At 50.3% G+C, this 26,613-nt stretch overlaps 1 pseudogene; it reads left to right on the top strand.

Moving 5' to 3' along the window:
- The first annotated feature begins 14,319 nt into the window (after positions 1-14,319).
- Positions 14,320-14,877, top strand: LOC132478926 (methylsterol monooxygenase 1-like; annotated as a pseudogene).
- The last annotated feature ends 11,736 nt before the right edge of the window (positions 14,878-26,613 follow it).

Here is a 26,613-nt window from a genome sequence, read left to right as displayed (position 1 = left end):
CAAGCATTTGACATATGTATCATGCACATGGTCATACCCCGGGGGTGCAGTCTCAAAGCTGTGCTATCATCAAAGGTGGCAACCAAAAAACAACAATTTCAAAGTAACTCGGTTTGTTGACTTGAAATGCCTGGACCCGAACAAAAGGGCTTCATGGATCACAGCGATGCTTCTTCAGTCTTCTTGCTCCCATCCGCTCTTCTCCCTCATACACTGAAGCTGCTCCCAAAGCCCCCTGCTCTTTCTTCCTCTCTCTATCCTGCCAACTCTATACCACATTTGCCCAAGGATCTTTCTGACAAATCAGCCCCTTCCTTAGAGGCCAACGGAGGCAAAGAAACTGAGTCAGCCAAGCCAGAATTTTCTCCAACGGGCAGGGAGAAGGGAATGCCTGGGAAAGAACACTCATACACTAATAATTTCCATCCTGTCATATATATATATATTGGTTGACACAATTGTCCTTATTTTATAGATGAAAAAACTGAGTTTAACAAGTAACACGTGACCAATGGCAGGCCATTGGGCAAGAGGGACTTGAACCCACGCCTTCTGGCTTCTGTGCAAGGGGAGATGTGGTCCCTGAAAGGACAAATATCAATTAGCAGGGTGCCCAGAGTAAAGGAGTCGGGTGACTCATGGCTCTGTGGAAAGCATCTCCAGGGTGAGGCAAATTTTTCTTCACTACCTCAGGATACGTATGTGTTTGTGTCTGTGCATCTGGGGAGGCGGTGAGGTGACCACGGGGAGTTCCCCTCCGCCAAGGTCCACTGCCCACACTTCCCAGTGTGGGAGGACATTCCACACGGAGCTGCTCATCCCGGGGAGGTTCAGGGAGCACTGTGAGGCTGCCTCCAACGCTAAGGAAGATACACAGGGTCAGAGTGGGCCCGGGGGCTCCTGGGGGCCAGCCTGAAAGCATAATTCACTCACGGACGTCTTGTTACAGAACGTGAAGGTTCTGTCTTCAGCAACACCAGGCTGGTGTAGCAGAGAATTTTGCCAATTTTACAATTGAGAAAACTGAGACCCAAAGGAGTTTCACCGCCCGGCTGACACCCAGACCTTCTGACTCCTTCCACAACCTGCAGCCACCCTGGCTGCTGGGGAGGGGTAGACACACCTGTACCCCTCTCCCACGCCCCCAACCCACCCCAAAATGGTGCCTCAGATGGCCTTTGACACCTCCCGCTTTTCTTTCTGGAGCCCCCAAGTGACTCTGGACATGGGCTCCTCGGGGTAGACCCAGGGAGCTTGTCCAGCTGGCTCTTTCCTGGGCTCCGCGAATGGAGGGCTGCAGGCAATGACCACACTGTGGGGTGGGGATTTGAACCCTGGGCAGGGGACTGCTGGGGACCTCTTCCTGCTCTGCCGCAAGCCCACACCCAGGGCGGTCTTCCTCCACTGCCCAGGAGGAGGTGGGAACATATCACAGGGTATAGAACCCCGGTGGGGGGAAGGGGACAGGACAGGAGGGCAGAGGGCCCTGAACAGTTGGGACACTCACCCCTCTCCTCCCTGCCCAGCCCCCTTTATCTGGATTACCTTTGTCTTATCTGTCTACACTGACTAGCAAGCTTCCATTTGAAGAAAGGGTCCAGCATCCTCCCTTCTTTCTTAGGAATATCTTTTCACAGGCTTTGTTTGCAAGCATTTTCTGTTGTGTGTGTTTAAATCGGGATTTCCCTCTCCATTCAGGAGGTTCCTAGGTGGAGGATGAAGATGGGCCAGGGGAGTTGTCTCACCTTCACTGCTCCTGGGTTCCGCTGCTCTTGACCCAAGAAGTATTGAAAATCTGGCTTCTCCTTGAGGCCTCCGCCCCTGGACACCTCTCCCTTCTCAGTATCTGAACTTTCTGAACCTCCTCTGTCTTTTACCCACCGTGGTTCGACCCTGCCCGATTCAGATGCTACTACCAAGAGTTATTTCCCCAGTTCATCTAGAAGGGAGTTTGTGTGGGATATCTCTGAGGTCCTCAGAGACATCGGCCGCCCCCGTGCCCTCGGACCTTCTCACGCAGCTTGAGCATCCCTGGGTTCCAGGAGGGATTTTGCTTCACCTGCACGTCGGTTCCATGTCGGATGTAGAAGATGCCCCTGAATGATGCTTGTTGGCAGTTAACTGCCCTTTCTCTTCTCTTGTCACCTCTGCACAGCTGTTAAACCCCACCGCCTCTTTTAAAGCCCTCTAGCTCCACTGATTCTGGCAGTGGAATGCCTGGAAGAAGGACCTTGGTCCTGGTCTTCTTTGAAGAAAGAATTCAGCAAAGAGATCAAGATTGTGAAATTGAGACAGTGTTTATTAGTAGCAAAGGACATGAGGAAGAGCACACGGGTGAACTTGGAGTGAGCTGCTCACAATAGGGGTGGCTTAAGTTGCTCCTATGGGTTTTCTGGGTTGTCTCTGGCTAATCATCTTGCTTGTGCCCATATTTGTTCTGACTCAGAGTCCTTCCTGGTGTGCACGTGCATCTCTCAGCCACGTGCATCTTCCAGCACAAAGGTTTCTGGGAGGTTGGCAGGACATATTATGGGCTGGTGACTCCTTCCTCCTTTGGTCCCTCCCCTAGTCTGAGGACCCCTTCTGCGCAGGTGTCAGGCTGGGCTTTCACCTAATCAGGACCCATGCTCCTGCTGGTATCTTGTGTCAGCAGGAGACCAGTTGCAACTGCTCAGCCTGGGGCCTATCTATCTCCTACCCCACCAGGACACTTCATCCAAAGACCGAGAGTACTAGGGGAAGCAGGTGTTCTAGTCCCCCATGCACCCTGCCCTGTGACCTGAGCACTTTGGGTGGACACCCAAAGGTAGTGAGACCAGAGCAAGGATTTGAGGCTGTTCAGTTCACAGCTCACATTGGAGAATCCTACCCTGGAAGGAAGGCAGGGGGCTGGGTTGGATGACCTTGGGCCCTCAGTGCTGAAGGTCAGTGGTGGGGCTGCTCCCAGAGCCCCAGGTGCTGGTCAGCAGAGTCTCTTTTCCCTCCGACCTTCCAGGAAGACGTTCTTCCCCTCCTCGTGCAGGTCTGTTGACTGGTCTGTGAAGCAAACCCATGAGGCAAAGGAGGGAGCCAGAGGCAAGGAAGTCAGTGGGAAAACCAGCCCGCGATCAGAGGCCTGAACTCCATGTGTCCCCAGCATCCCCATAAATCCAGACCCCCACGCCAGCCAAGGCAGGGAGTGGGCCCTGGGGCTTTATGAATGAAATGAGTGGAGAAGCACCTCGAAGCCAGCGAATGCGCCCCACAGCCTGAGGCCTGAGCCCTGCCAGAACCACAGGGAGGACGGAAGGATGGGGAGACAGAGTTGTGGCCCCACAAACCCACCCCCGCCACTCACCACGCCGTACATCAGGAGGGTTCCTCGGAGGGTTCCTTGGAGGGTTCCTCGGAGCCTCTCGGGGAGCCTGCGGGTGGCAGGGTGTTACCTGGCAACCAGGACTCTGGGAGGGAACGTTCCTCAAGGCCCCAGTTTCAAGACAAAGAAACAGCCCTGCCCTTAGGGAGCTCCACTCCAAGGGGGAGACCCAGACTTTACTTGGGGTGTAGCAGGCGTTGGGTCAGGCTTGCTCACTGGGACACCTCAGGGCTCCACCACGACTCCCTCCCCCAGGGCAGGGCAAGGCTGAGGGTGGAGGGTGGAGACTCCGTGAATAAGCAGGGTTCCTAAGGGCTGCGCTTCCAAGGAAAGTGACTCAGGCAGGGAGAGAAGAGAAGCCCTCACCTGGCCTAGTGGGCTCAGCTGCCCGGGGACCTGGGAGACTCCTGCGCCTTCGCACACCCTCAGGCGCCACTACTCCCAGAAAAGGGCCTTTGGAGACAGGCCCCTGTGTGGCTCAGGGAAGATCCCCAGGGGCAAGAGGCCTGTAAATGCTGGTAGGGTCAGGAGGAGACCTTAATGAACTCCTCTCCCAGAGCCCTGACTTCTTTCTGCCCGGAGCTCAAACAGCGTTTTCAGGAAAGCATCCACTGCAGGTGCCTGGTCTCCCCCTGGGCATGCGCCTTGGACACATGCCAGCTGACTTTCCTGAGCACTTGGCACTTCAGCCTGGCTGGTCTGCCTCCAGCCTGTCCTCCAAGACAGGCAATGAGCTGCCTGAAGGCAGAGCCCAGCCTGGCTCCAGCTCCCCAGGGCACTTTGCTCAGAGCAGACTCACGATGGGTGTTTACAAGTGTTGAAAAGCCTACTAGGTACAGTATTTCTTAAGGCCGGTCACATGCCCGCTTCTCCACCACCACCACCCTAAAGCTTGCACCCTCTCGGACCTGCCACGACCTCGGAGCTAGTCTTCCAGCTTCCTCTCTTGACCGCCAGTCCCATCCTTCAGGCATACCACAGCCAAAGGACCTTTCAAAACAGTGTCATCATGCTTCTTCAAATACTGTTGTTCCCACTGCTCTTGGGATAGATCTAAGATGTCTAACCCGGTCTGCAAGGGCTGGGCCCTGGCTACCTCTCCAGCCTTGTCATTGTAAACCCCATTCTTTGTGTACCAGCTGCACTGATTGTCTCTGGCTCTTCAAGTGGACTACTATCACTTCTACCTCAGGACCTTTGCACTTACAGTCTCCTCCACCTGCCAGCTCTTTCTCTCTGCCTTCACACTCTTTGCCTGCCTAATTCCTATTGTCTTTGGACGTCAGATTAATTGTCTCCTTCTTGGAGAAGTCCTCCCTGATCTCCCAGAAGCAGGTTCCCCACTACATATTCTCAAAGCGACCACAGCTTTTCCTTCATAGCATCTTTCACCATTTGTAATTATACATATGCATGGTTCTTTCATCAATGTCTATTCCCCTCCTGCCCCACAGTCTGTCAGCAGGATATAGACCACTGCCCAGCCGCAGCTGAGGGACACACCTGACCTAGAAATGTTCTGCACCCCAGTGGGCTGAAACTTGGGAAGTACCTGACCCAAGAGGTAAGCCCCACCCTGTGCCAAAGGTGTGGGGAGGAGGAACAGGGGTGGGGAGAGGCATGCATTCTCACCAAAAGGGAAAGAGAAAGCTGAGGAATAGAGAGGGAGATAAGGTGGCCAAAAAGCAGGAAATGAGCTGCTGGGAGCTGTTGGCTTCAGGCAGGGCAGTTTAGAATGAAGGTTGCAGATCAAAGCCACAGGAAGTGGGCTGTTTTCTCAGTAACGGAAGAATCAGATCAAAGCCACTCTTTCCTGTCTGGGTGGGGTAGGCAATTCATTCACTTATTCATCCGGTACATTATCATAGGTCATTCAACAAATATCGATGGAGCACCTTTCTCTGTGCCAGGCCCCGTGCTATGCCCTGAGGCTACAGTGATGAGTAAAAGTGGATTGGACCCCTATTCTCCTGAATTGACAAGCATCTTGCTTAGTGTCCAGACCAGTTTTTAAGTGGCAAGGTTGCAGTCCCTTTAGTGAGTTATTGCCAATAGTTTTAGAAATGAAATACAGAATGGAATGGAATGGAATGGGATGGGATGCAATGGGAGGGAATGGAAAGGGATGGGATGCAATGGAAAATATCACTGTATCCCACAAAGTAGAAGAAAAAGGAAAAGCACTGTTTCAGTTGTATATGTATTATGTGAACTGGATACCAGCATAAAGTGTATTTCTTACCGTTGGTCATGATCAAAAAGGTTTGAGAGGGATTCCCTGGTAGCGCAGTGGTTGAGAGTCCGCCCACCGATGCAGGGGACATGGGTTCGTGCCCCGGTCCGGGAAGATCCCACATGCTGTGGAGCGGCTGGGCCCGTGAGCCATGGCCGCTGAGCCTGCGCGTCCGGAGCCTGTGCTCTGCAACGGGAGAGGCCACAACAGTGAGAGGCCTGCGTACCGCAAAAAAAAAAAAAAAAAAAAAAAAAAAGGTTTGAGAAATACCAATCTCAAATAAATATTATTTAACTAATTCCATAAGCCCATAACGAAAGTCTGTGATAGGGAGCACACAGGGACAGAGTGCTATGGAGAATGGAATGGTACAACCCCCATCTGGTCGGGGCTGGAGAAGGGTGGTCAGGGAAGTCTTCCCTGGGGAGAAGATGCTTGAGGGAGGAGGAGAGGGAAGGGGTGAAGGAGGGGGAGGGGGAGAAGCTGTTAAATAGGCCTATCTTGAGAGGCCCAGCGTGGGGCAGAGACAGGCAGAGAGAACTATGGGGGCCATCTGGGAGGAAGGAGCATGGAAACTTTAAGGGAAGGAGAGCAAGGGCCTGCAGTTTGGAGAGCAGAGAGGAGGATGGGGAGGCAGGAAGGAGTCTTGTGGGGCTTGTTGGAGAGCTTGGCCTCTGAAAGGCAACAAGAAGCCACTGATGGGTTTAGTCATTCCTGTGTTCAGCAGCAGCTTTAGTCATTCCTGTATTCACCAGGTCATCCCTTGACCTGGCTGTCCTGGTTCTGGAGACACAAAAGTAAAAGCACCTGCAAGCCGCTTCCAGGCCAGCTGGGGGTCAAGACAGGTAGGAAGTGGTCAAGGCAGACTCTCATCCCAGTTGAGCAAACTGGTATCTTGGGTTGGGTTTCCCCGTGGCAGACTCTACAACAAGAATGTGCATGCCAGGGACTTCCCCAGCGGTCCAGTGGTTAAGACTTAGCGCTTCCTTCCACTGCAGGGGGCGCAGGTTCGATCCCTGGTTGGGGAAATAAGATCCCACATGCCGCTCAGTGCGGCCAAAAAAAATAGAAAAGAATGTGTATGCCATGCACCCCAATGTTCACTGCAGCACTATTTACAATAACCAAGACATGGAAGCAACTTAAATGTCCAATGACAGAGGAATGGATAAAGAAGATGTGGTACATATATATACAATGAACTATTACTCAGCCATAAGAAAGAACAAAATAATGCCATTTGCAGCAACATGGATGGATTTAGAGATTATCATACTAAGTGAAGTAAGTCAGACAGAGAAAGACAAATATGATATCACTTGTTTGGAATCTAATTTTTTTTTTAATGATACAAATGGACTTATTTATAAAACAGAAACAGACTCACAGATTTTGAAAACAGACTTATGGTTACCAAAGGGGAAACCTGGGGTGGGGAGGGGATAAATTAGGAGCTTGGGATTAACATACACACACTACTAATATAAAATAGATAACCAAAAAGGACCTACTGTATAGCACAGGGAACTCTACTCAATATTCTGTAATAACCTATATGGGAAAAGAATCTGAAAAAGAATGAATACGTATATATGTATACCTGAATCACTTTGCTGCACACCTGAAACTAACACAACATTGTAAATCATCTGTACTCCAATTAAAAAAAAAAAAAGAATGAGCGTGCCAGTCCTTACTTGGGGGGTGATCCCAGGAAACACTGGTAGGAAAATGGAAAAGTGACACAGAGAAGGGTAGGAGCCAATAGAGGGGGGTTGATGAGCGCCTCCCACCAGGGACCTCCAGGAGACCGCAAGGAACAGAACTTCCTAGGGGAGAAGAGCTCTGGTTTCCATCATCTCGGTCTCATCTTTCACTGGCTGAGCCTGCTCCTGGGGACACTCCTGGCCTGTCTCTTGCACAGGCCGGGCCTGCTTCCACTGCAGAGAAAGCCATCTGGAAGAGCTGCAGGGTTGCAATGCCAAGGGGATATGGACAGGGCATTGACCGTTTCTGCCAAAATCAACCTGTACCGTGTCCAGAGCATTCTGTGGTCCCTTAACTCATCTGCATTTGATTTAGGGTGATGACCTCGAAATCTCTAACTCCAGTTTTCACTTTTCCTCTGGCCTCCAAATCCTTAAATCAACCAACCATCAGCCAGACCTCTCCCTTTGGATGTCCCATGAGCACCTCAAGTCATCAGATCCTAAACTTAATTCATGTGAATCTCCACCCCCACCAGCAAACCTCCACCTCCAGTTTCCCTATTGGTATGAATGGAATCCCAATTACCCAGTCACCCAAGCCAGAAACCAACTCCCTCTTCCCACCGCCTACAAGCAGCTGATCACAGCCCCTCAATCCCATCACCCCTTGGTCTTCTCCATCACTCCCAGCCTGAGGGTTCCCCACTGCTTTAACCCAGATCCACACATTGGCACCCTGGTTACCTTTCCCACCCCCCATCAGGCCATCCCTGATGCAGCCCAGTCGAACCTTCCAAAACACAGATCTGGCTGGGTTTGTCCCCTGATCGAAATCCTTGATGCCTCCCCAGCCGCCCTGAGGATGAAGTCAAACACTTCTGTGTGGTAGAAAGGCTTTCCCATCCCCTCCTAGCCAACCTAACATCCCACACCATCATGACCACCATCCCACCACATACGCTCCAACTATTCTAAATTATTCCTAATTCCCCTGACACAAATCCATTCCTTTGCTAAATCCACTCTCTAAACTCAACATCCTCTGCCTTGTCCATCTGGCACATAATCCTTTCAGTCTCAGCTCAACTCTGCCTCCTCTGGAAAGCCCACCCTGATTCCCCCCACACTCCCACCATATCTTAACCGCCCACCTTCAGAGCAAGGACGTCATGAAACTGTGAAATTGTTGTTTAACCGCAGATCTGCCTCCCCTGTGAGAGCTCTTTGAGGGTAAGGCATTATTTCATCTTTGTTTTCCCCAGAAACTCTCACACAGACTGCTCCCAGAAAACCCTCCATAAATATTGGCCAACCAATGAAGTGACCAGGCTCAGGTGACACTGCTAGACAGTGGCCGAGCTGAGATGGGAAGCTGGACTCTTTCCCACCCTCATGTCAACACAGGTGACACTGACCTGTTAAGACGAGAAAGCACAAAGTGGTCCTTCATCTCCCTGCACGGCGCTGAAACTTGTCAGCAGGACTCGGAGTTGTCAGGACAGTGGGGACAGTTTGCACTGAGCCATCCACACTCTCTCAGGGCCAGAGGCAGGGTCAGACCAATAGACAGGCTTTGAACCTGGGCAGAGCAAAGGAGTTTCTATCTCACTGGGCACTACAGACAGTCTTGACTTCAGGGCCACTGGGCTCTACCCACACGGGCCAAATGGCCAGTGAGCGTCGGGGCCAGCGATCTGCTGTCCGGTGGGTGACTCTGGACAAGTCACTTCCCCTTCGTGGGCGTCAATCTCCCCACCTGTAAAATGGCAACTTGAACCAGGGTCCGTTCCGGCTCAAAAATACTATGATTTGGGGAATTCCCTGGCAGTCCAGTGGCTAGGACGCTGCGCTTTTACTGCCGAGGCCGTGGGTTCAATCTCTGGTCAGGAAACTAGGATCCCACAAGCCACATGGTGCGGCCAAAAAAAAAAAAAGTCAAAACAAAATACACAATGATTTTGACTGTAATCCCCCCAAGAAACAAGACTGAGAGCCAAACCAAGGGCTAGTGACATGATGTGGAAGAACACAGTGTTCGGGGACGCCTGCCCACTGCCCAGCCTCTGCCCTCGGTACCCGTTCCCTTTACCTTCAGTTTCCTCATCTGTAAAAGAGAATAACGGCCGCCACTCTGTGAGGCCTGCTGTAAGGAGAAATGCCCTGAACGACGTTAACGTGCCTGCTGCACTACTTGACCCCCGGTTGATGCCATCATCGATGCGGTTTCTGTCCCCTGGTACTAGAAGATGCCTGTGGGTGCAGAGCCCGAGACCAGCTCACCTCCTCCCCTCCCTGCCTCACCCCCAATCCCATCTGTGGCTTCCCTCACCGCTAAGCTCAGCTCCTCGCCGGAGGCTGGCAGAGTCCCCAAGTGGCCAGGTGAGCGTGGTCAACCACAGACGTGACCACCCAAGATCCCAGACCAGAGTGGCAGGGCCTGGATCCACACTGAGGTCTGGGGGCTCCGAGTCACAAAACAGCAGACCCCCGTGTGACACAAGCCCACTGGCTCACTGCCCACCCACTGTCCAGCCACCCTCCTTCTGTCCCCAGGTGACCCCACCGCATTCCTGTGGTTTGGAGTTTGCTGGTGTGAGGGCAACCGAAGTCTTGGTCCCCTCCCACCAGCAAATGGGGAGGGGTCTCCGGGGGCCAAATTCTTTTTCAAATGAGATTTCCGTGGTTTCCTCAGCTGAGGCGTCTGCAGAGCAGAGAACAAACAATGTGGAATTAAATTTCTCTGTGAAATTAAACAGGCCCCGTAAGTGAAGATCTAAGCATCTCTTTGGGCGTGGAGCCGACTTCACCCGGTGCCAGGCTGCACTCCCACTGCCTTCCAGCCCCAGTGGTTGAGCAACCCCAGCTCCCGAGGCCATGCACCCCTTCCCCCACCAGCAGCCTCTCCACCCCGTGTGACCTCAGAATTGTCACCAGAGAAGGGCTCCAGTTTTTAATGGATTCAGCTGGGGCCCCCCGACCGGAGACCGCAGGAAACCCCGAAACAGGGGCATCTTCCTGGGACAGGTCCACACCAGCTGTGTCTGATGCCGCCACCACCACTGGGCAGGATTTCGGGATCAGGTTGCAAAGACTAGGGGAGGAGGTGAGACTGGCTGTCTCCCTGCGTTCCCAGGCCCCAGCAGCGTATTCTAGATGGACAGACCCCAAAAGTCACAGAGGAGAAAAGAATAAAGGAGCAGAACCACCAGCTGACTCTCCCCAATCCCCAGCCCGATACCATCTTAGACCCTGGCCGGAAAGGCCACTGTACATGTGGTCTGTCCATCTGAAAGAATATTATTCTGCCACTATTTCATGCATGAAGTACTGATTCATGCAACAACACGGATGAAACTTGAAATCACGTGCTAAGTGAAAGAAGCCAGTCACAAAAGACCACAGAGTGTATGATCCCATTTATATCAAATATCCAGACTAAGTAAATCCATAGAGAAAGAGCACAGATTAGTGGCTGTCAGGGCCTGGGGGAGGGAGGAACAGGGAGTGGCTGCTTAATGGGTCTGGAAGTTTCCTTTTGGGGTGATGAAAATATTCTGAAACTAGATAGAGGAGGTGGTTTCACAACATTGTGAATGTATCAAATGTCACTTAGGGTAAACTTTGTATGTATTTTAACACACTAAAGGGAGACAAGCAAGACCCTTGCCCTGTGTCCCCAGCTATAGAGCAATCCTGCTCTGGCCACCCCAGGGGAAGGAGGAGTCAGAAAGTCCTAGTGGATGTTCCCACCAGAGGCGTGGCCTCCCTTCTAGACCATACATGGCACATCAAGGACGATCACGTTCCAGCCTGAACAGGCCTCAGATTCTCCAGGTTCCTCTTCCTAAAGGCAAACCACACCCTGGGCCCCTGGGCCCCAGGGCCAGGCAAGGGACAGCTGTTTGCAGGGGGAGTGAATGGTATTTAGGTCATCTGGCCTGGGCTCTCCACCCCTCCTGGTGCCGGATGGAACCAGGAATGACAAGAGAAGAGGGGTCAGACCACAGGCCAGGGACTGGGACCCAAGGGCAAGCCCTCCCTGGGCAGCTACCTGCTGGCACAGAATTCTAAATCATCAGAATTACGAATTTGGCCCTGGCCTCCAAGGTCATTATGAAGGTGTATATGTCAAGATAGATGGGTCGACCATATTTGATTAACAGTTCGTAAGCTTGACTTTTGGCTTTGGAATATTTAGACTTGTGGTATTCGTCTGTATTTGTCTTCTGTTGCTGCATAACAAATGACCACAAACTGAGTAGCAAAAACACCCATTTATTAACTCACAGCTCTGTGGTGAGAAGTCTGGGTGAGTTCAACTGGGTTCTCTGCTCCCACAAGGCCAAAATCAAGGTGGGCTCTTATCGGGAGGTTCTGGGGAAGAATCCACTCCCAGACTCGTTCAGATGGTTGGCAGAATCCAGTTCCGTGTGGTTGTAGGACTGAGGTTCCCATTTCCCTGCTGGCTGTCAGCTGAGAGTTGCTCTTGACTGAAATCCTTCTGGTGCTTTCAATCTCTCTAACGTCCTATTCTGCTACCAGAGAGGAGAAAATGCTCTTCTTCTTATAAAGGGCTCATCTGATTAGGTCAGACCCATCTAATTAATCTCCATATTTTAAGGCCAACTGACTTGGGATTTTAATGATATCTGCAAAATTCCTTCATAGAGTACCTAGATTTGTTTTTTGTTTTTTAAATTTATTTATTTTTTGGCTGCATTGGGTCTTTGTTGCTGCGCGCGGGCTTTCTCTAGCTGCAACGAGCAGGGGCTACCCTTTGTTGCCGTGTTCAGGCTTCTCATTGCGGTGGCTTCTCTTTGTTGCGGAGCAAGGGCTCTAGGCACACAGGCTGCAATAGTTGTGGCAAGCGGGCTCTAGAGCACAGGCTCAGTAGTTGTGGCACGCGGGCTTAGTTGCTCCAGGGCCTGTGGGATCTTCCCGGACCAGGGCTAGAACCCGTGTCCCCTGCATTGGCAGGCGGATTCTTAACCACTGTGCCACCAGGGAAGCCCCCCTAGATTTGTTTCTGATTGAGGAACCAGGGGATGAGGTCTCAGGACGGGGACATCTTCAGAATTCTGCCTACCACTGCCTCCGTTTGAAATCTCCCCCCCAGGCCTTGAAACTGTTAGTGGGAGCCTGTTCCAGCCCAGCCTGTCCAGCTCTTTCTACCTCAGGATTTAACTCATGGGAACTTTGCTTAACCTAGAGCAAGCGTGGTCGACACCTGTGATACAAATGCCACCCTTTCTCCTTCAAGGACTTGATGAAATGCCACCTCCTCCATGAAGTCCTCAGCCTGAAACCCAGGCCGAATTAATCTCCCCCGGACAGCACTTTGCTGGTACCTCTCCTCTATGGCACTTCCCAGCCTGCCTTAGGGTACAGCTGAGAGCTCTGAGTCCTCTCCAGACAAGGAGCCACCTGAGCAGGGGCCACTGGACATTGGACACTCTGCCAGGCCCAGCAGGGACCCAGAGAGATGAATCAAAAGCCAACCCTGGGGGCCTCCCTGGTGGCGCAGTGGTTGGGAGTCCGCCTGCCGATGCAGGGGATGCGGGTTCGTGCCCCGGTCTGGGAGGATCCCATGTGCCGCGGGGCGGCTGGGCCCGTGGGCCATGGCCGCTGGGCCTGCGTGTCCGGAGCCTGTGCTCCGCAGCGGGAGAGGCCGCGGCAGTGAGAGGCCCGCATACCGCAAAAAAAAAAAAAAAAAAAGCCAACCCTGCCTTAGAGGATCCCTCACAGTCCAGCAGGGCCAACGAACCTGTGTGCCCATCACTGTACATACCTTCCAAACACGCTGTGATGCGAATACATTTACAAGTGAGGAAACTGAGGCTCAGAAACATTAATCAATTTTCCCAGAGTCACGTGGTCCATCTGTGGGAGAAATTGGGTGTCCAGCTCCAGAGACTAAACCTGTAACTTCCACACTAAAAAATCTTAAAGAATTTGGGAATTCCCTGGCGGTCCAGTGGTTAGGACTCAGTGCTTTCACTGCCGAGGGCCCGGGTTCAATCCCTGGTGGGGGAACTAAGATCCCACAAGCCACATGGCATGGCCAAAAGAAATCTTAAAGAATTCAAACCCCCTGACTTCTCATCTGGGGTCAGACACTGTTCCTTGGGCTGTCACCTGCTGTACCCACTCCAGTGTTTCCATGGCTTCGCATATAAAGATGTTTTTCTCACACAGGTGCAATGGGCAGAGGCTCTGTTACTCATAGTTCTTCAGGAACTCAAGGCCCTTACAGCCCACTGTAGTAAGGGCCTTGCCATCCTCCCCTGGGTCCTCCACATCCGGCCACCGGACAGGGGAAGAGAGTGAGCCAAGGTGGAGTTTTCAGAGGTCAGACCAGGACGTGGCATGGTTTACATTTCTTCAGCCACATTCCACTGGCCAGAACTCAGCCCATGGTTCTGTCTGACTGCAGAGGAGACTGGGAAATGTAGTCTTACTACGTGCCCAGGAGGGAAAGGAATTGAATTTGAAGAACAGACACATGGGTATTGCCATGAATGCCACATGCTTTGGCCACATGTGGCTCCAGGGGTGCTGTATGCAAAGGGCTGCCTGGTGCCGTCAGTGACAACAGAACTAAGCTCAAGAAGTGAAGACAGGGGTGCCTAGCGAAGCTCAGGAGGCGGCAGCCGCAGACCCAGCAGTGTGCAGAATTATAAGGCTGTCTGCTGAGATTTGAAAAATGGCAACAAATGAAAGTATCAGCATCTTTAGTTCAGCATCCCTGGCTGGGGGATATGTAGATTCACTTTTACCTGAGAATCCTCTACAGGAACCATTTTAAAATGCTTGGAACTCTATGTTGAATAATTATACAAAGTTCCAGATTGCAACATGGGGATCCCTCATAGTTCATGAGGTCCTTTATTTCTTGTTCTGTTTACCTGGATTTTTGTTTCAATTTATACCTTACATGAAAAAGTACAAAATTCAAAAGGATAAACCAGAAACGTGGGGAAATCAATGGAAATGTTTTAAAGTGCTTCTCTTTAATCACTTTTGTATCCAGCTTCTTTGATTTGTGGAACCTATTATTTTACAGAGTATTTCAATATTCCTTATGATTGGGAAACAATGCCAAGATGGTACATGCTTTTGGCAAGATGCTTTGGCTGTGCAGTGATTGAGGTTACCGGTGCTATTTCCTGCATAGGCTCTTAAACCACAAAAGAATACATAAGCATATTCACAAAATTTGTCATGAGCTTCAGGCGCCATTTGGAATGGAAGCTGAATATGCACATCCTCTGGAAACCCTAATTCTTGGAACTAGATATTTCACTGGAATCATGCTTTTATGTGATCCTGTTATTCTTCTTTGGGCCTGGGTGACCGTTCTTTTGACAGAAACTGTTGATGTCCATAGTGCTTATGACATTCCTCTCAACCCTTTAAATCTCATTCCTTTCTATGCTGGTTCTCAGCATCACGATTTCCACCACGTGAACTTCATTGGAATTTATGCTTCAACATTTACATGGTGGGATAGACTTTTTGGAACAGACTCTCAATTTATTGCCTATAGTGAGATGAAGAAGGTTGAGAAAAAGACTGAATAAACATCTCACATAAAGCTTCCTCAAGTTACACATTTCCTGATGAAACTAGTAGCTAACATTGCTTCTGGGGAGTGAAAATAAACATGTGTCTTGGTTGCTAAGTGATAAAAAGAACATTAACAACTTTTAATTATCTCCCTAGTAGGAACTTTTATATGTTGAAGTACAGTTTCCCTGAGGAAGCTTTAAAGGCCATGTTGCTAACCTTACAAAAAGGATTTTAGTAATGGAAGGAATATTAATGTATGTCTTTTCCCCGAGTTGTACCATAGGCCTGAAGCTGAAATTGGTCTTCAAACCTTTTAAATATACAGCGGCCATTTCAAGAACTCTTAGTAGTAGTGAACTTTAAACACTTTTTTGGAATTTGCTTAAAGATCAAATGCCATGGGTTGAACCACACCAATCTGTATAGTGTGAGTGAATGCTGACTCTGAAATAGCCAGCACCGGGAATTTCTACTCTTATCTGGAGCTGACCAGTTTGCGGTGATTCTCTTTCTCTGAGAAGTCCGTTTTGATTGCAGTGTACTACTCTTATCTATAAATTAAGGCATTTCTGAATTGATGAAAGACTATTTTAGTCTAAAGGTTTTCAGGTTACTTGAATTTTTTAAACACTGAGCTTTATTTCTACTATTTACCCTTTCTTTTTTGTTTATCAAGTTTGCATTATACTTAAAGCTGTATCTTGAAACTCTGTGTACTGACTTGCTGTATTTGCGCTTGGAGCTATTGAAATAAACGTGATTTTGTTTGGGGAAAAAAAAAAAAAAAAAAAAAAGAAGTGAAGACAGGGCGGGCACACCGGCAGGGGCCGGGGAGTTGTGAGAGCACAGTGTCCTCTTAGTCATGCACTAGGCTCAGCAGGAGGCCTTGCTCATCCGATGAGCTCACCTTGGGCCTAGGGCTATGCAGGATCACCAGCAGCACCCCCGTCCTCCCCTGAGCTGGCCAGGGCCCCCTTCTCCAGGCCAGGCCCTGAACAGATGATCCAGCAGCTTTGGCCATAGCTTCTCTGGCCAGGGATAAGGCACAGGCGCTGATGTCCCTAGCAGTAGCCACACTCCTCCCCTCCCCCAAGCTGGGCAGGCCCAAGGGTCGCAGTGCTGAGCCGCCAGCCTGTCTGTGACTGGATGCAGGTGGCTGATTTTCTTTTCAGATTTAACCCTGAGGTATTAAAAATCACCAGATTATGTCCCAAAGCCAAGGACAAATTATTTGGTCCAGAGGAGTCACATGACTTAGCCCTGGTCCGAGTGATGCAGATTCTGTCTGTCATGAGGGAAGAAGGGATGGGAAAGGAAAAGCGTGTTCTAATAGGAAGCATGTGCACACCTGCACTGGGGCCCACCCAGTGTACTCCCCAGAGAGCAGAGGAGAGGAGATGCCAAGGTCCCAGCCCTGGGTCCCAGGAGAACAGGTATCCCTGAGGCCACAGGACCCGGTGCAGTGGGAATGGAGCTGCAGTAACCACCCCGCATTGCCTCCACATGTCTCTGTGCGGGTTGGGGGAGGGCCCCGGAAGGCAAGGACCTGAGTCTCAGTCTGATTCTCTCACCACTTGCAAAGGGTCCTTAAGTAACACCCCACCCCTCCCGGCCCGAACCTCAGCTGACCCATTAGTCCAGGGAGGTCTGACCACATACCCCACAGGTAACACAGAATGATCCATTTTCTTCCAGGGGGAAGAAAATTTTAGAATTCAACGTATGTGTGTACATGTGTTTTTCTATCTAAAAGTAAGAAAGGAATTTAGCTCTACTAATATTTAACATAAAAATTGACCCAGGGCTTCCCTGGTGGCGCAGTGGTTGGGAGTCCGCCTGCCGATGCAGGGGACGCGGGTTTGTGCCCTGGTCCGGGAAGATGCCACGTGCCGCGGAGCGGCTGGGCCCGTGAGCCATGGCCGCTGAGCCTGCGCATCCGGAGCCTGTGCTCCGCAACGGGAGAGGCCACAACAGTGAGAGGCCCACGTATCGCAAAAAAAAAGCAAAAAATTGACCCAGGCACCCCAACGTAGTCTGTTTTGGTCAATCGTGTCCTCCCCATTGGTCAATGTCTGGAAGGAGGTGCAGCCGCTCCATCAGGCAGAGAACTTGAGGATGGCACCCTCTCTCTATCGCTCAACTTCCAACCTATGGGAACATGTTGCCATTTACATATGCCCAGTTCAGTGGAATTCACAGATTGCAATGTCTGATTCAAACTAAATTAACCTGCCTTAGTGGCCTAAAAAGATTTCTGCCAGGAAACGGCAAGAAAATAGACACACTTCCCCTGATCCTAGGCCACGATTTCATCTGACATTTCAGGAAGGGGAAGCAAGCGTTGCGTGTTGAGTGCTCCAGCGGAGATTTCCAAAGTGAAATCTCTTTTCATGAGGATAAGGGTGAAGTTTAAACAGTCGTTAAGGAAGTAATTTTTTTGGAAGGACTATAGTATGAGAGAGAATTTAGAGATAACGTTGAAAAGTGTTCCTATTGTTTATATGATGTTATTGCTGAAAACCTTGTGTGTTCCCAAGATCTTTCATATCCACCCTTCAAAGAAAACAAAAAGGAATTTTTAACTGGCTTAAAAACCTTCCAAATGAAGAGTTTGAGTGAGTGTTAAAATCCATTTGGTAAAAGTATTAAAATGCAACATATTCCAATTTCTTTGCAGGAAGAACTGATTGACATGAGAGAAGATGGAAATTTGAAAGTCAATTTTGAACAGAACCTTTGCATAATTGGTGGATGGCATTGAAAACTGAAAAATGAATGTCATGCTTTAATGAGCAGAGCCCACAATGCACCTCATCCGTCTGGATCTAGATATTTTCACAAGGCCTCCTTTTCAGCTGTGACAGCCTTTAAAACTGAATATTGAAATAAACCGCACAGTACCAGACATTCAAGTCACTGTGTGAAACCAGGATCTTCAAAAGTAAAGAAGGATATTCGATGGTGTCGCTCTCGTTATGAGAGCAAAAAGGGATTTTAGGCCATTATGAAATGAAATGCCATAAAAATTTCTTTAAAACAGTTTTTTATTACCTCTTTCATTTCTAGTTATATAGTTTTATAATGTGTGCAAAATAATAATATACATAATGTCTAGTTTACTCATATATTATAGTGTACCTAATATTTTATAATATATATACTTTTATAATGTACATGCTGTTGTATATTTACGTATATAGTTCATGGTTATGACTTATTAGGTTCTATGTATATAATTTATAAACAAATAGGTATCAGGGATGCCTGCTCAACATGTTTTACTGATGATATATGAACAATAAATTTTGAGTTCAGGGTGATGGCAATGCCCAAGGGGCCCCTCCAGCTCTGGCATTGGAGGCCACGTGGAGAACACTCTGCTCTGAGTGAGGACATTCATAACAGAGATGGCCCTAGATTGGGCCTCACCTGGCATACAGGTGGAGGTTCAGGCATGCACATTTTATAGCTAAGGAGTCACAAGTACAAAAGGGTAAGACATGAGGAAGGCTTCACCTCGCAAGGGCAGCCCCATCATAAAGACCAAAATCCCCTCCCCAGGGATAAGAAAGACCACAGTCTTCCCCTTCTCATCCCTCCCACTGCAGCAGAAGGAAAACAAGACTTTCCTTCTGCTCAGGGGCTCTGAGTGGGTAACTGTCTTTCCTGGAGCATCACAGCAAATTGGCAATAGAGACTAAGTGTAAAGGCAACCATCCAGAGTGCTAAGTATGGCCTTTTACCTGCTCTGCCCTCTCTGGGCCTTGATGCAGAGACTGGTGTTTAGTTACCAAAGTTCTCACTCTTGTCTCTGTTGGGAAGCCCGTCCTGCTCTTCATTTCAATCTTGCATGCTGCAAATAAAGCCTAGAATGTTCAGGAGGTTAACCAGTTCAGTCTTCTGCCCCATTGTAGCAAAGAATATCCCTCTCCAATCTTTGGCATCTGTCTTAACCCCAGAGAAGGGAGTCCCAAAGAAAAGTAAGGTCTGCACCTCTGCTACCCTCTCAAGGGGCTCAGCAGCTCCCTGAAGCAAGACGATCTTTCTCTGGCTCAAAGATGTTCACATCGCTCCCTCCCCGCTCCTGCTCTGCTTAAAAGTATCCCTGTGTCTCCATCGCCCACAACAGAAAAGCCAGGCTGCTTAGGCTGACCTCCATGCCCTTGACCCCCTAGGTCAGCCCACCTGCATCACTCACCAGCAAGAAAAAGAAGCCACACTCGCTAATTTAAGCAGAAAGGAATTTCATGCATGTAATTCTATGCTGACAAAATCACCAGAAGGGCTAAAGGAACAGGCTGCAGGAATGGCTCCCAGAAAAACATGGGACGCACCTTGCGAAACACCTCCTCTGACACCGTCAGGAAGGTAAAAAATCAGGAGCCGCCCAGGGTCTGTTGGCTTCAAGAAGCATCACCTAACTGATTCAGGGGTCAGGAGGCCATTTCAGCAACAGCTTCTCCATACCCACAAAACTGGACACTGGATGCTAGAAGGCAGCCGCCCCCCAAAATCAGTGTCTCCACAACCAGGCTGAGCAACAAGCCATGTTCCCAAGTCCGTTCGATTGACAGAACCTGTAGCCTAATCAGAACTCTAGCAGCAACAGAGTCTGAGGAACGCAGTAGTCAGGGTTCAGCTTCTCCAGCTAAGGAAGGCTCACTAGGAGAAGAGTGGGTGGAGGTCGATGTTATATACACACTGTCTCTCCAGATTCTTCTCCCAGCATTCTTCCCACCCTCACCCTGACTTCCAGCTACAGAGAACACTCCAATGGTCCTGGGAGCACCCCAGGCTCCTTCTCACCTCTCTGACTTTGCCCAGGCGGGTCACCATACCCCTCCACTTTGAATGTGCTCTGAGTCTGAGATGCTTTCTCTGGTGCCAGGAGACAGGGGTTACTATAGCCCAAAGCTGTCCAACAGAAATATAATCAACATGTAATTTTAAACTTTCTAGTAGCCACATGTTGAATAATGGCCACCCACAAAGTATCAAGTCTTAACTCCTGAAACTTTCTAACGTTACCTTATTTGGAAAAAGGATCTTTGCAGATGTAATTAAGTTAAGGATTTCATGGTAAGATTACCCTGGATTATCTAAGGGAGCCCTAAATGTCATCATATGGTCTTCATAAGACGGAGGTAAAAGATAACACAGACAGGGGAGAAAGCAAAGTAAAGACAAGGCAGAGATTGGAGCAACATGGCCACAAGCCCAGGAATTCCAGGGCAGACACCAGAAGGTGGAAGAGGCAAGGGACAGATTCTTCCCAACAACGCAATTTCAGGTTTCTAGGCTCCAGCCTGCAAATGAATATATTTTTGATGTTTTAAACCACCAGGTTTGTGGCAATTTGTTATAGCAGCCTCAGGAAACTAATAAAACACATCTCAAATAGTGAAAAGAAGCAGGTGAAATTAATTTTAATAGTATATTTTATTTAACCCAATATCTATAAAATATTATCAACGTGTTATCAATATAAAAAGCATCAATGAGATATTTACATTCTTTTTTTCATACTAAGTCTTTGAAATCTGAATCGTGTTTCACGCCTAGGACACATTTCAGTTTGGACTAGCCACATCAAAAGGGCTGAATAGCCACATGTGACTAATGGCTACCAGAGAGGACCAAGCATTTCCCCTCCTTTGTAGGATTTGGGGAGCACCAGCCTGGGATTTGGGGACTTATTTGCCTATGAGTCATCCTCTCCCATAGACAGCATGCTCCTTGGGAGCAGGAACCTTGTCCCATTCATCTTGGTATCCCAGTGCCTAAACATTCAATGAATGTATTTTGAATGAATGTGTAACAGATTCTCTACAAGAAAAAAGCCTATCAGAAACTACATTTTTTGTTTGTTTGTTTGATTTTCCCTCTTCCTTAGGAGTGAGAGGAGTTCAGGATCCCTCAAATATAGGCTTGGAATCTCTTCTCTTGGAAGGGTAGATGTAGACCAAGTTGCCCCCAGCAGCCAGGAAAATGCTATATGTTGAAGTTGGAAAGAAATGCTGTGAATAGGCCTGTGTCTATTAAAGAAGTTGAATCTATAATTAATAATCTTCCAAAACTGAAAGCATAAGGCCCCAATGGGTTTACTGGTGAATTCTACCAAACATTTAAGGAAGAAATTATCCCAATTCTGTACAACCTCCTTCAGAAACAGAGAGAATACTGTAACTCATTCTATGAGGCCAACATCACTCGAATACCACAACCAGACAAAGACATTACAAGAAAACCACAGATCAATCTCTCTCATAAGCATCGATGCAAACATCCTCAACAAAATATTAGCAAATTGAGCCCAACAATGTATAAAAAATTATACAACACAACCAAGTGGGATGTATCCCAGGTATGCAAGCTTGGTTCAATATTCAAAAATCAATTAATGTACTCCATCACATCAACAAGCAAAAGAGGGGAAAAAATCACACACTCATATCCATAGATGCAGAAAGAAATTCTGTCCCACCCCTTGGGAGGCTGATCATGTCGAGAGGAGGTGGGGGGAAGGTAGGGGGAGCAGAGGGAGGTGGGGGTTGAGGCAGAGACGGGGGGTGGGGGTGAGTAGGCGGGGTCTGTGAGGTGACTGAGGCTGGAATCAGTGTTCCCGGGACTGGCTTAAGGTGAAGGAAGCAGCCGAATGTGAACCAAAAGAGTCAAACCTGCCAAGAAAGCCTGTAACCCTCAGGCACAGGGTGATAAGCCTGGGGCTCCCAGACCTGAAGAACTGCAAAAACTGGCCTCAGTGTCAGCCCCCAGGAAGGCAGCCAGGGCCAACACCAGGACCACTCCAATCCTGGCCCGACACTTTCACCCCCTGTAAACTGCCGCTTCCACCTGAGAATCTCAGCAGCTGGCTGCCCATGAATAAGGCTGCTGTGGGCAGTGCACCCTGCTTTGCAGCTGCATCCACCCCAAGGAAAGGGCACCATTTTCTTCATTCAAAGACACAACTGCTCACCAGGCTATGGGCCGGCTGGGCTGCGTGAACACCCAGAGACGCCTTTTCACAACTTTGCACAGTTGTGTCCCCTCGCCGCCCGTGACACAAGCTCATCATGCCTCCATGAAGCCACAGAACATCAAAAACTTTAAGGTCAGAAGCCTTACCACTGAGCATTATGGGGGCACTGGGCAGCCCACCCACCCCTGAGATTAGTCACTTCGGAAGTCACCATGAGTCCCTGGGCTGGAGACTTTGCTGGCTTGCTAGCTTCAGACCAACCTGCCCAGATGCGGCTCAGCTCTACCAGCAGCGGCCCTCCCCCACAACGGCTGGATGCCCCCTCACAATACTCTGGGACCCCTGGCACAGAACAGGGAGGGATTGGAGCCAGGGAGAGGGAATGCCTGGACTTTTGGACTTCCTGCCATCACTACCACATGGAACTTCCACAATACCATGCAGAGGGATAGTCCATGAGTGAATGAATGAAGTCCAGCAAGGCTTTGAGCCCCCTCTCAAAGCCCTCTAGACACTCAGAGCCTCCTCCCCTTGAGTTAGAAGCCTATTCCCAGGCTAAGACGAAAAGACAATATCTGTGCCCCGCCTGAATTCCAACGGGCCCCTACGTGGTGCCTGCCACAGGGACCCAGCCCAGAGAGCACAGGAGGAGCCTTTGGGAAGGGTCTCCTGTCCCCCGGCATCCTGCTCCCCCAAGACCAAGGCTTCACTCTCTGCTAGCCCTGCCAACCCCCCGGTTCCTCCCCTGGTTGGCACTGGGTAAAGGGAATGCCTACAGTACACCTCGGTCCTAACAAGCCCCGTCCAAGCAGGGGTTCCCCTGAGCACGTGGTTCCCACAGAGGGGATGAGCAGCAGGAAGCTTGGGACCCCACACACACACACACACCCTGCCCCAGTGCCCACCAGGGCCAGGCCGCCCCCCAGTGCTTCCCTTCCCCGCCCGTGCCAGCCCCACCTGAGCGGTCTAGACCTGCAGGTGGGGCCTGCCAGCTGTCAGGCCTCGTGTAGGGCCTGGGAGGGAGGAGAGAGGGCGGGGCTGGCCGGCTGCTCTTAAGGCGGAGCTGGAGGTGAACTGCACCTCCCCTTACTCCTCACCTGGGCTCTGACAGCCTCTCTCCGTCCCAGGAGCCAGGAGGGAACGCAGGAGTGTCTTGCCTGCCGGGGACACCAGGTAGGTGCCTTTATTCTTTAAGGAGAAGAGAGGGAGGCTCAGCTTCTTCACCTCTCCTGGGGCTCGGAGTGAAGGTGGAGAGAAATGGGGGAGAGGCTGGGCATGAGCGGAAGATGGTCTCGGGACCACAGACCCGAGTTCTGCACTTTGGGAGAACTTAATCTGTAGCCCTCGGTGTACAGATGAGACAACCGTGGTCCAGGGAGGGGAAGAGGCTTGCCCGGGGGGCCCCCGAGGCTTGGGAAGGGAATGGACCCAGAACCCAGCCTCCTGCCTCCCAGCCCGGAGTCCCTGGGGCCTGGTCGTGAGCTGAGCCCCCGTGCTGGGCCCTTCAGAGGCCACCAGGAATCCAGGGGGTGGCGGCATGGTCTGCGCTGGTCCTGCGGGTCCCTGCCTGCTGTCCGAGCGTCTGCTTCACTGGGTCTGGGTGGAGAGCATGGGGCAATCAAAGCCACTCTTCGAGCAAGGGGGTGGAGTGGGGAATTGGGCTATTGGGACAAGGTGCTTTGGGGGGGATTCAGCCTTCCCCTCTGCCACCCACTCCCTCCACTGACCTGGGCTTGTAGAAGGGAAAGAGTAAGTCAGGAGAAGAAGCTGGCAATGAAACGGATGAGGGGATTTGCCCAGGAATCAGGACCCCCCTGCCTCCAGAGCCCTTGGGAACAAAGAAAGAGATTCCCCTCCAGTGAGTGGGTGGGTCCTATAAAAAGGGGCCCTCCCTACCCACTACAGCCCGCCTACATACATACACACAGCACTGAGCCCAGGGACCTTCCCTTCACCTTTAGAGCAGGAAGGAAAGAGCTAGAGAAGTGTGCTGGTGGGGACAGGAGAGGGAAGGTGTCCAGGAATAAAGGAGTGAGACCAGCCCTGGGAGGTCCAGTGGTGCTTCAGGGAGTGTTAAAAGTGAGACGAGTTTGAAGAAGATCCCAAGGGGCGGCCTGCCCTTTGCTCAATCCCAGGCCTGTCCCACTGGGTTCCGGAACCCCAGAATGGGCAGAGAGAGGTGAAAGGGATCTTAAATCTATGAAGCAGTGGCATAGAGTGTGGGACTTGGAGCCAAGACCACCTGAGTTCAAATCCCAGTTCCACTACCGGGTTCTGTGGGTTGTATGACCCCAGGCAAATCCTTTAACCTCTCCAGCCCCACAGGAAGAGTACCTTTTTCAAAGAACCATTGAGAAAATGAAATGAGTATGTTTTAAGTGTCTGTTATGATCACTTTCCCATTATACAGATGGGACAACTGAGGCCCAGAGAGGAACGGACACTTGCCCAGCATGGCACAAAAGCACTTTCCAAATCAGTAGGCAGACATCCTGGGTCCGGGTCCTGGTCCTGGGGGAGGACCCAGGTCCCCAGTGTGCTCCCCAAGGACCGTAACCCCAGGCTCCTCTTTGAGGCCCAGCCAAAAACCCTGCAGGGTGTGCTGAGATCCTGCCCTGACAAACCCAGGCCGCTTGGAGCCAAAGCTCCATGTCCTCAGCTGCCCCCAGAAAGGAGCTCGGAGGCCCGTTCCCTTCCACTGCCATTTATAGACACGCTTCCCGAGCTTGGGATGCGCCCGCCCCCTCCAGGACCTGGCCAAGGAGAAGTCTGGCAGCAGGGCTGGCAGGAGCTGTAGGAGAGAGGAGGGTTCTGGCTTTTCTCATTAACTTACTGTGCGAACTTGGGGCAACTCACAGCCGCTCTCTGGACCTCAGGTGTTCCTCGGTATTTGAGCTCTGTGTGGTATAAGGAGCTAAGAGTCTGAAGTCCACAGCTTGCATTTGAATCCCAGCTCTACCACTTTTCTGGACGTGTGGCCAATACAGATTTCTTAACCTCTCTGAATCTCAGTATCTTCATCTGTAAAATGGGTTGGTAATAGGGATGCAGTACTTCCTAGGGTTATGAGAGGATTAAAAAGAGTTACCATAGGGAAAATCAGTGCCTGGCACATGGTGAGTGCTCAAAAAAAATGGGAGCTATTATTATTTATTATTATGAAGGTATTATATTCTATTGATATATAAGCCCTTATTTCCAAGTAATATTTAGAATTGTCTAACTGGTTTCACAAGCAATACCTCACTGGTTCCACACCACCCTCCAGAAGGGCACAAGGCAGGAATTCTTATTCTCATCTCACAAATGAGGAAACTGAGGGTCAGAGTTACACCTTAAGGAACTGTTTGAGCTGGGATTCGAATCTGAATCTTCAGACTCGAGAGTTCGCATTTATTTCATTTGCCCCAGGCTGGTCGCAATGCCTTTTCCAACACTAGGCTCTGACTCTAAAGCAGGATGCGGTGGAGGCATCTTAGAAGACGAGAGAAGAGGAGTTGGAGGGTACCTTGGTCGGGGTGGGGGGTGGGGCCCGTGAGGCTCAGAGCAGGCGGTGGTAGCACAGCCAGCATATCCCAGCTCCTTACAGGTTTCTTGGCAGCCTCTGTTCCAGAACCTCTTACTTCCTGTAAGAAACCACTAACGTGTGGCATTAAGGCTAGACAAGGGGAAGAACTTCCCACATAAGGGAAAGGAGGAAGTTGGGACATCTTTTTCCCAGATGAGCCCCCAGGGAGTGAATATCATCTGATGATGTCACTCCTCAGATCAAAACTGTTCTGTGGGGGCTTCCCTGGTGGTGCAGTGGTTGAGAGTCCGCCTGCCGATGCAGGGGACACAGGTTCGTGCCCCAGTCTGGAAGATCCCACATGCCGCGGAGCAGCTAGGCCCGTGAGCCATAGCCGCTGAGCCTCTGCAACGGGAGAGGCCACAACAGTGAGAGGCCCGCGTACCTGGGCGGGGGGGGGGGAAGCTGTTCTGTGGCTCACCATTGCCCTCAGGGTTGAGTCAGCACTACTGAGCCCAGCCTGCAAGGCTCTGCAGGGTCTGGCCAGCCTGCCTTCCCCACCCCAACTTCCCCTCCATCCACCCTAGTTTCTCTCTGTTTCCCAGATGCTCAATATCTCCCCTGTCCATCAGGCCTCTGAATACACTTGCCTCCTCACCCCTATCTGGCTGGCCCAGCCAGCTCCTGCTTTTCCTTCTTGTCTCCCTTTATGTATCCCTTCCTCCAGGAAGTCCTTCCTGACCTCCCCAACTAGTGCCTACAGACTCCCTTCTGCCTCCCCGCCTCCCCTCCTCCCCGATGGCACTGTTTATGATTGCTCACCTGCTTACCTGTCTGTTTCACCAACTGGCCCACATGGAGTAGCAGCTGAGTGCAGGGGCCCTGACATCACGCAGTCTGGGGTCCAGTCCTGCTCTGACACCTATTGGCCTGATGACCCTTGGGCAAGTTACTTACCTCTCTGTATCTCAGTTCTCCCATTATAAAATGGAATAATAATAGCATCTACTAACAGGGTTGTTGTGAGGATTTTTATGTGTAAATACTAGGGCATAGGTGCATAGTAATTACTCAGTAAATATTAGCTAGTATGTATTTAATAAATAAGGCTGGGGCATAGTAAGTAGCCAACAAACATCTATTGAAGTTATTTTAGTTAATCATCACTTGCATAATGTTTATTATGTGCTAGGCATATTCTAAACATATTACAAATATCAGCTCATTTTATAGATAAGGAAACCGAGGCACAGAGAAGTT

Source organism: Mesoplodon densirostris, chromosome 18 (genome assembly GCF_025265405.1).
Source record: "Mesoplodon densirostris isolate mMesDen1 chromosome 18, mMesDen1 primary haplotype, whole genome shotgun sequence".
In the NCBI taxonomy this organism is placed as follows: domain Eukaryota; kingdom Metazoa; phylum Chordata; class Mammalia; order Artiodactyla; family Ziphiidae; genus Mesoplodon; species Mesoplodon densirostris.
The sequence above is the reverse complement of the archived record's forward strand: the minus strand, read 5'-3'. Positions and strand labels throughout refer to the sequence as shown.